An 8,840-nucleotide genomic window follows, 5' to 3' on the forward strand; every position below is an offset into this window, starting at 1 on the left:
GATTTAAGTTCTACTGCATGCCTGATGTCTGTATTATATTCATGTATGTTTTCTCACTTCTTAAGTTTCATTCGGGATTTTATCATGAAGGGATTTTCTGATTTTGTAGAAAGCGTATTTTGTGTCTATTGAGATGATAATATGATTTCTGTCCTAGAGTCTTCCAATATGATATATTAAGCTGACTGTGTATTGAATCATCCTTGTACACCTGGAATGTATCCAACTTGGTCATAGTGACTGGTATTTTTACTGTGCTATTGAATCCAATTTATAAGTGCTTTACTGAGAATTTTTCTATATATGTTCCTCTGTGTTAGACTTTAACTCTATTTGTTGTGTCTTTATCAGACTTTGGCATCAGAATAATAGTTGCTCCATAAAATAAGGTTAATAGTGTTCCTCCATTTTCTGTTTTATTAAATAGTTGGAAAAATATAGTTTATGTTCTTTAAAGCTTTAGTGGAATTCAGCAATGAATCCATCTGGGCCTGAACTTGTTCTAATTGGGTGAGTTATTATTATTGCTTCATCCTTATTACTCATGACCAATTTTGGTAGGTTATGCTTTCTTCTTTCTTCATTTTTTGTATATATATTTATTATGGGTTTTATTTAGATTTTTCTGGTTTATTTGAGTACAGATTTTCAAGGTGTGCTGTAATGGTGCTCAGAATTACATTTATCTTAGTTATAATGGCTCCTCTTTCATTTTTAATTTGATTAATTTGTTTTTTTCTGGGTAATTGCTAGGGTCTTGTAAATCTTGTATATCTTTTTCAAAGAAACTTATTTTTATTAATTTCTCTCAAGATTTATTTTTCTATGTAAAGACTTTGGATCTATTTTTCTCCCTCCTTCCCTCCCCTCCATTTTAACTGATCTGATACTGAAAGTACAAAGTCTTAAGCTCTGGTTCTAGAAAATTGTTAGTTTTCCTAATGTTTCTAAAGATACTAGAATAATCACTGCATTACTGGTCACAATTCCCCAGGTATCCTAGGATGGCAACAGTCTTATTATTTTTCTTTAAGTCTTAGTACAGTTCAATAACTAGACACTTTTTCATTGTTTAGAGTCATTTGTTTGTTTGTTGTGGCCAATTTTCTTTTTTTTGCTTAAATGCATGAGTTCAAAATTTTGACAGATGAAAAATGGTCTGCTTTGGTTTTCATAATACAGTAACCTGGATTGAATTCTACAGAAATTGGCAATAGTATAGGAAATGTTCGAGAATTATTTGTATTGAATTTGTGGTTTGTTCATTGAAATTTTTCTTTGATTAAATACATTTTTGCAACATCTTATGTTACATACACTTAGCATTCCTTTCCAAGATAAAGAATGAAGTGTGCTTGTTTTCAATAATACCACATAAACAAACACTAACACAAGCAACTATACAAAAAAATTCTCATGTTGAATCCTTATTTTAAGAAAAGACTGCATTTTGGTTTAATATGTTTCTAAACAAAATCCTATCAATCACTTGTTAAACAGCTCCAAATCCTTTTTGAGCATCTACATATTCAGAGACTGTGGGGATGGAGTCTGCCTAGGAACAGGGAGGTGTTTGTCTTCATGGAGGTTGCATGCATTCTATTGATGAAAATGAAAACAAAGGACGGGATGAGCTAGGCCTCCAGGCAGAGGAATGGTGCTCTCAGTAGAGTTATCAGCCATTGCAGACTCCAAGATGGAACAATCTTGACATATTGGAAGAACCAAAGAGGTCAGTGTGACTAAAGCACCGTAAGTAATATAAAGAATGAGTTCAAAGAAAGATGGAGAAATACTCAAGGCCTGATCAGGTCTGTCTATGATTATAAGAGACTGGATATTGTAGACAGCACAAATAAAATGCTAGGTGACAGAATTTTATTTCATTTAATACGATGATGCTTTCCCAGAGCCCCAAACCTAATAACTATGACAGAAAATGAGATATTTTGCTATTACGTGTTTAGAAAGAAGCATATAGTAATATACCTGCATAATGCTATTTATTTAGGGACTGCTACGTGGAGTATTTTGTGCACAGATGAAGTCACCATATTTGGTTGTGAAGATGTTGTTCCTGTCTTCCTTTTGTTTGGTGTTTCAGATAATTGTGGTGTTTAAAATACTATAGCTCTGTAATGTAAAAGATTTGAAATCAGAAGAGATTATTCTACAAACACTGATATATATGGGATAACAACTCATAATTGCTAGAGTAGCACTTCAAAAGAAAGACCTCCTAAGATCTGAGTGGGTGGACATAGGAGAAAATTAAAACCCATATTCACTGTGGGTGAGATTAAAAAATGATAGGGCCATTATAGAAAGTTGTATGGGTATTCTTCAAAATAAAAATACAATTCAAATGTGACCCAAACATTCCATTCCTGTGTTTTTGTTCATGAAAATGAGAGTCTTTTGAGAGCTTGTCTGTGTGTTCTAGAAGAGCAGATATTATGTGGTCTTAACTAAATAATTGCCCTTTTGTCTCTGAGAATGTCATCAGGACATGGAGTTATGAGGGATGTAGGGAACATTTAGATAGTCAATCAGTTCAAACTCCTGTGTTCTGTTGATGAATGGCGTGACAGATGTTGGACACAATGTGCCCTTACATCCTAAAATTAGCACCTTCAAGTATAAACACACCAATATTCATTACAGCACTATTCACGATGTCCAAACTAAGGGAAAAATCTCAGTGCCCATTAATAAATAAATAGAGAAAATGACATTCACTTAAATGTTATTTAGCATTTCAGATTTGTATTATTTTATTTTCTTTATTCTCATAAGAAAAATTTAATTTGCAACAGTATGGATGAACTTGAAAATATTAAGCTAAATAAGATAAACAAGTCATAAAAGCACAACAATGCAAGATCACATTTATATGATATACATAAATTGGTCTAACATACAGCCAGAGTAGAATTATGATTATTGAAGCTGGGGAATGGGCTGCTAATCAATGGATGTAGTCTCAGTTGTGCAAGAAGAATAAGTTCTAGAAATCTTTTTGTACAATTACATCTCCAGGGTTAACTATATTTCCTTATATAATTTTCTGAAGTTAGATCTTATAGTAAATTTTTACCATAGTGAAATGAAAGCTCGCTGTCACTCAATTCTCACCACTTTAAAATTGCACTGTTAGCCTTTTTTCTATCATCCCAAAACCATCTGTGTTATTTTTTGATACCACTTTTCTGATCTCTTCCATTGTTCTCAAATCCTTAAGAGATGATTTTTGAGACTCAGCAGGAGAAAGCTTCTATATCATATTTGTTTGGTGATCCTAAATATCATTAATTTATTTCATACACTATGTACTGATCTAATATGTGCCAGAAACGTGGCTGAAATGGAGTGAAGATGTGTCTTACACATGCATAAATCACTTCTGAGTTCTTGTTCAGAAGACTGAACAACAAGACATGTACATGCAGTACCAAAATATACTGCAGTCAGAAGACTTGTGTTTATGCCACTTCTCCAAGAATTGTAGATTGCTAATAAGTTAGCTTGACTTTACTTCCTTCTTTAGGCTCTGCAATGTGCCAATGCTTTAGTCATTGTTAATATCCTTTGCCTTTGGGCCACTTCCAGTAGACTAATTGACTACTTCAGTTCAATTTTGGTTCAGGATTTCTTTGCCAGGGTGCTGCTAGGAAAAAAAAAAATCACAGACTGGGGAGAATCGATTTGTAGAGTGTTAGGCAGTTTCAGAGGAGCAAGCCCACTGTATAGTAGAGCAGATGAAATTTCTGTGGTAAGAAGGGAAGTATAACAGTAATCAGATTGCTACATCATTTAGAGCTGGCCTCTAATGCATCCGGGTTAATTTTGAAATGAAGATGGGCAGAACAATTCAATATCTTCAATACTGAGTGATAGAGACCACAAATAATAAGGGTGCATGGGTGGTTTATTTCATGTTATTATAGACTAGGAAGAAAGCATAGGATATAGATTTTGGTTGAAGATGGGTTTTCTGCCTGAAATTTGAGGAGTATTAGCTTTGAAGTGTTCCAGGCATTTTGATACATACTGATACTGCCCAGAGCACTTGAAATAAAGGGTTACAGATGATCAAACAAAACCTCCCCCACAGCATTTGGAAGGGGAAAGCCAAGTTTCACTCATGAGGAAGGATTAGCACTCACAGTCAGTGAACAACTGAAGGGCTGATTAACAATAGAATTGCTCAAAAGGAGACATTGGAGAGAGACATGAAGAAGCCTGGGAAGTCCCCTTACAAGGGGACAATTCATGGGAGGAAAATTCAGTGCTATACTCTGTCTTAGTTTGTTTTCTGTGCCTGTGATAATCACAATAGCCAAAAGTCATGTGGGTAAGAAAGGATTTACTTCATTGTACAGTTTACAGTCCATCCTGAAGGGAAGTCAGGGCAAAAACTCAAGGGAGGAAACTGCAGGAAGGAAAAAAGGCAGAGGCCATGGAGGGGTGCTGCTTATTGGCTTGGTCTCTGAAACTTTACCAGTTTGCTTTTTTTTTTTTTTAACATTTTATTTATCTTCTTTATTTTTTCAAATCATGATTTCTATGAATAAAGGTAGTTTGAACCAAGCTTAAACCAATGATCAAAATGATGGCTTAGAAGATCTTGATTTATTTTTCCCTTTAAATGAAATTGGTTATCCTATTCTTCCGCCTTTCTTGCATTCTTCTACATCCTGACCACAGTTTCCCCTCCCTCCCCTCCTCCAAGTCCCTCCCCCCTACTTCCTTTATGATCCCCCATCCACTCCTCCTCAGTTTCTTTAGAAAAGGGCCTGACTCCCATGGATACCAACAAAACACTGTGTATCAAGTTGCAGTAAGTCTAAGCACCTCTCCTTCATATTAAGTCTGGTCAAGGTGACCCAGTATGAGGAACAGGGTCACAAAAGCCTGCAAAAGAGTCAGAGACAGCCCCTTCTCCCCCTGTTAGGATTCTCACGGGAAGACCAAGCTACACAACTGTCACATTTATTCAGAACACTTAGGTCAGTCCCATGCAGATCCTCTGGTTGTCAGTTCAGTCTCTGTGCACCTCTATGAGCCCAGGTTAGTTGGCTCCATGGGTTTTCTTGTGTTGTCCTTGACATCTCTGGCTCCTACAATCCTTCTGCCCTCTCTTCTGCAGGATTCCCAGAGCTCTACCTATTATTTGTCTGTGGATCCCTGCATCTGTTTCCATCAGTTGCTGCATGAAGACTCTCTGAAATCAACTGGGATAAGCACCAATCTATGAGTGCACCAGAATATGGTTAGGCATCATAACACTGACTTTTTTTTTCATGAACCAGCTATACCACACTTGGGCATACACCCAAAGGATGCCCAATAATACCACAAGGACACTAGCCCAACTATGTTCACAGCAGCTTCATTCATAAGAGCCAGAAACTGGAAATAACCTAGATGTCCATCAACCAAAAAATGGGTAAAGAAAATGTGGTACATTTACACAATGAAGTACTACTTGGCTGTTGAAAACAATGACAACATAAAATTTGCAGACAAATGGATGAAACTAGAAGAAATCATCATGAATGAGATAACGCAGATCCAGAAAGGAAAACATGGTATTTACTCATTTATAAGTAGATATGAACTGTAAAGTGAAGATAATCAGGCTACAAAAAACAGGCCCAGAGAGACTAGGTAACAAGGAGGGCTCAAGGGGCGGGAGGTGCTTGGATATCTCTGGGAAGGTGAAATAGAATAGATTTCTTGGATGGACTGGAAGAGGTGGGCATTGGAACATAAGGAATCAGGTGTGTATATGAAGGGGGAGAGTTCTGAAAGAGATGACTGGAAATTGTATTTCAGGGGTCAGGTAGAAACCTAGTGCAAGGGAAACTCTCAGAGATCTACAAAGATAATCCCAGCTAAGATTCCTAGCAATGGGGTATGCATAGCTTGAACTGGCCATCTCCTGTGACCAGGCAAGACTTCCACTGGAGGAACTGGGAAATTAACCTAGCCACATAACCTTCAATTTACAGTCTGTCTTGCCTTCAGGACATACTGGGGTAAGCTTGGCACAGAAAATGTGGGCATGTCCATCCAGTGACTGGTCCACCTTGAGACTGATGCCATGTGAATGAGCCCACCCACAACAATGTCTGTTGTGTCAGGACCCAGAGGCTGGATGGTGAGAGATCTAGGATAGAACCAAACACAACTGATCATCCTAATTCTTATTAATTATTGTAAACATTTAAAATAATTATTCTTTCATACAGCATATCCCAACCACAGTTTCCTCACCCTCCACTGCTCCTAGCCACCTCCCCCACATTCTCTCTTCCCCAGATCCAGTCCCCCTCCATTTCCAAAGAAAGAAGCCAGCCTCCAAGAGACAACAAGCCTAAAGCCCTCACTCATATCAAGACTGAACAAAGGCAACACAAGCCAAGAAAGGAAAGAATCTCACAAAAACACCAAGATAACTGATATAATATATATAGAGAGAGGACCTGGTGCAGACACATGCAGGCCCTATGCTTGCCATTTCAACCTCAGTAAGCCCACCAGAGATCTGCAAAATTGATTCGGTGGGTCATGTACTCCTAGTATCTCCATTACCTTTGATTTATATATTCTTTCCTATCTGTCTTCCCAGGGATCCCCTGTGCTCTGAGGGGACAGACTCAATAGAGACCTCCAATTTAGACTCTTTTTGAATAAGGTCTGGCTGTGGGTCTCTGAACCTGCTCTGTTGTAAGAGGATCAGATTTCTGGCCATAAAAACAGACAGTGTAGGGCAAAGTCCTCAAGCTAATCCAAGCATTGACTGGCTACTCCCACAAGTTCTATGCCACCATTGTCTCAGTACATCTTGCAGGCAGGATAGGTTGTAAGTGATGGTTTTGTGGCAGGGTTGAAGTCAAGGCTTCTCTTTCCATAACCTGCAGAATACCTTTCATATCAAAAAGCCTAGAATGTAGGAGATAAAGTCTTCAAGCGCCCCCACCAGCTAGATCTTTCTACATTCAATGAGTTGTGTGGAAGTTTTCCTCAGCAATGGAAAAACTGCAAGTTTTCAGAAAGGGACCATCTGTCCTAGCATCAGCTTGGGTTGTTTAGGGATCTCCATAGTATCTTCTTGGTCAATAAATCAAGGGGATGTAACCCAGTCTGACCACTGACAGCCTTGCCTGGCTACAGAAGATGGCCTCTTTGGACTCCATATCCTTTATTACTAGGAGTCCTCTCTAAGGTCATCCTCATAGATTCTGGGAATTTTTCACTGCACTAGGTTTCCACACTGTCTCCCAAATGACTCCAATTCCAGTTGTTTATCCCTGGATGCTGACTCCATCTTGTCCAAACCTGATCCCTCCCATTCCTATCCCCTGTAACCCCCAGTCCACTCACAAAATCTATTCTATTTCCTCAGGGAGATATTGGGTCCCCCTACCCCATAGCCATTCTCTGCCTAACCTCTCTGGGTCTGTGGATTGTAGCTTGATTATCATTTACTTAACAGCTAGTACTTACTTATGAGTGAATATATACCATATTTGTTTTTCTAGGTCTGGGTTACTCAGAATGATCTTTTCTAGTTGCATCCATTTGCCTGCAAATTTCATGATGTCATTTTTTAAACTGCTGAGCAATATGCCATTGTGTAAATGTACCACATTTTCTTTATCAGTTTTTCCGTTGATGGTCATCTAGGTTGTTTCCTATTTCTAGCTACTGTGAAGAAGGCTACTACAAACATACTTCAGCAAATATCCTTGAGGTAAGATGAAATGTTCTTTGGGTATATGCCCAAGAGTAAAATAGCTGGGTCTTGAAGTAGATCAATTCCTAATTTTCTGAGGAACCACCATATTGATTTCTATAGTGGCTGTAGAAGCTTTCACTTCCACCAGCATGGAGGATTATTCTTCTTGCTCCACATCCTCGCCAACATGAGCTGTCACTTGTGTTATTGATCCTAGACATTTTGGCAGGTGTAAAGTAAACTCTCAAATTAATTTTGATCTGCATTTGCCTGGTGACTAAGGGTGCTGAAATTTTTTAAAGAGTGATTCTCAGCCATTTGAGATTCCTCTATTGAGAATTCTGTTTAGATCTGTACCCGATTTTTAATTGGATGAATTGGTTTGTTGATGTCTAACTATTTGAGTTCTTTGTATATTTTGGATATTAGACCTCTATAGGATGTGTAACTAGTAAAAATTCTTTTCCCATTTCTTATGACTGATTGATGGTGTCCTTTGCCTTATAGAAGCTTTTCAGTTTCATGAAGTCCCATTTACTAATTGTTGATCTTAGTGCCCATGCTACCATCATTCTGCTCAGAATGTTGTCTTCTGTGCCAATGTGTCCAAAACTGTTTCCTACTTTCTTTTCAAAAATATGGAATGCTTCATGGGTTTGAGTGTCATCCGTGTACAGGAATAATGTTTATTTTCTCTGTATCGTTTCAATTTCAGTAGATATGCTGCAGAAGCAAGCCCAGACTTTATTTTTCCTAATTTTATATGTCTGAGTGTATTGCCTGAATATATGTCTGTCTATTACATGCATGACTGGTTTATAGGCAAACCAAAAGAAGATATTAATTCCCTTGAAACTGGAGTTACAGATATTTGTGAGCAGCTACATGGGGGCTGGGAGCTGTGACCAAGTCCTCTGAAACAGCAGCAAGTGCTCTTTAACTACTGAGGCATTCCTCTAGCTCCTCTGTTTGCTTTCTTATACAAGCCCAGCAATGGCACCAACCATAATGGGATGAACCCACTATTATCAATCACTAACAATAAAATTCCCCAGAGACTTGCCTATGGGCCTGTCTGATGGAAGGATTTTCTTAG

At 38.0% G+C, this 8,840-nt stretch overlaps 1 non-coding gene across 1 annotated transcript; it reads right to left on the reverse strand.

Annotated features, from left to right (window-relative positions):
* Nucleotides 1-8,376: 8,376 nt before the first annotated feature.
* On the reverse strand, nt 8,377-8,479 carry LOC118583248. Its single transcript, XR_004944838.1, has one exon. It is a non-coding gene; the product is annotated as a U6 spliceosomal RNA (small nuclear RNA).
* Nucleotides 8,480-8,840: the final 361 nt, after the last annotated feature.

The sequence above is a fragment of the Onychomys torridus genome, chromosome 4 (genome assembly GCF_903995425.1).
Source record: "Onychomys torridus chromosome 4, mOncTor1.1, whole genome shotgun sequence".
Taxonomy (NCBI): domain Eukaryota; kingdom Metazoa; phylum Chordata; class Mammalia; order Rodentia; family Cricetidae; genus Onychomys; species Onychomys torridus.